This window comes from Frankliniella occidentalis, unplaced genomic scaffold (genome assembly GCF_000697945.3).
Source record: "Frankliniella occidentalis isolate FOCC.00 unplaced genomic scaffold, Focc_3.1 Scaffold106, whole genome shotgun sequence".
NCBI classification, from domain to species: Eukaryota; Metazoa; Arthropoda; class Insecta; order Thysanoptera; family Thripidae; genus Frankliniella; species Frankliniella occidentalis.
In genome coordinates, this window is record NW_026267235.1 from 146,606 (window position 1) to 148,271 (window position 1,666).

The window sequence follows — 1,666 nt, forward strand, 5'->3', positions numbered from 1 at the left end:
GTTAGGCAGTTGGCGTTAGGCAGTTGGCGTTAGGCAGTTGGCGTTATGCACTTGGCGTTAGGCACTTGGCGTTTTTGTCACCTTCGTCCCAATGGACAACCTCTATAACTAGCAGGTCGATCACATTCACGTCGAGCGCTGGCGCCCGAACCCCGTCTAGACGGTCTAGACAGCGTTCCGTTCCACAGTTTCCACTGTTGCCAGACTTCCGACTAATTTTCAATTACATGGGAATCATCGCTATTCTGATGTTGATCATGTTGCTAGCTTCCAGTTACACCTAATTAACATTGCGCGTCTTCTGGAACATCTGACATAAGTTAATACTCTGATAGTTGTAGCGCAAGTGGACCGGCAAGAACTGCGGCAACAGTGGGAACTGCGGAACGGAACGCCGTCTAGACCGTCTAGACGAGGCGCCGAAACCCTGTCTAAAACGGAATGTGATCGACCTGCTGTGCCGTGAGAGGACTGAAACTAACAGTCGACACGGTGATGTTTGGCGCCTTGGAAGCGGCGTTTTTGATCCGCCACCAGGCGACGCTCGGACGCCTGAGGCACCTCGAGGTGAACTTGATTTCTTCAAAGCCCCATGGCTTCTGTTTTCGACGATAGCGTCGGTAAGTGACCTGGAGAAGCTTATAATTCGTAATTTTCCGGTCGATCTGACCCACCAGATAATCTACCCCCTTGCACGACCACTTGCCCGCATCATCTCTCTGGAATTTCCAATGTGAGCTAAACGCAGATTCTGAGTCCTTCGTGAACTTCATGCTGGCTGGGCACGCAGCCACCTTGGAGGTAGTTTGGATCGGCGGGTTTTTACCCGAGTCTAGCCGGACGACGGCCCTGCTGACCGCCATACCCCACCTGCGCGTGCTGCACTGCCCCCTGCTCATCGGGATGGAGGCCCTGGCCCTGCGGCGGACTCTGGACGGCGTGTACATCTGCGTCGAACCCGACCAGCCGATCGCTGCTCAGTCAACCGCAGAGTTCTTGCGCCGTGCCGAACAGCTACGGATTGTTTGCCTGCACATCGACGTAGTTGACGTCGCCCTGGACCTAGTCAGGGCTCTCACTTCGTCCCAGAAGACCAAGCTGAGAACGCTGGTTTTTCGATTCTTTCCTTGGGGGCCATTATCTCCCATGCAGCAGCTCTTCAGTATGCTCACGGCGCTGCCGGCCCTTCAGACGATAAAGATAAGAGATTCGAAAAACGAGGATGGCTCTCGCTGCATTCACACCTTGCTGCACTGGGACGCTGTCAAGAGGCTCATGTCCGAGAACCCCCGGCTGCAGTTTATCATTGCGTGTGACATACCCAAGTACTGCTCAGAAGCTCCCTGCGATGTGTGCAAGTCTGGTTGTGGAACAACCTTGGTTATAGGAGTGTACAGATCTCTTAACTCGCATTGTTGTTGATCGCCACAATAATAATGATGATTCCGATTTGGACTATGATTCTGACGAGGAGGAAGACTGTGAGGACGGCGATGAGGACATGAACGCCGACGACGTCGATGAGAAGAGGAATCTTCTTTTCTAATGTTCGTTACTCTACGGTGACGACAGAGTATAATTGATTAATGAGGTGCTGTCATTTATTAACCAAATCGAGTGAATTAACTTTAATGCGTCTGTCTATTGTAAAAGATTTCATGAATGA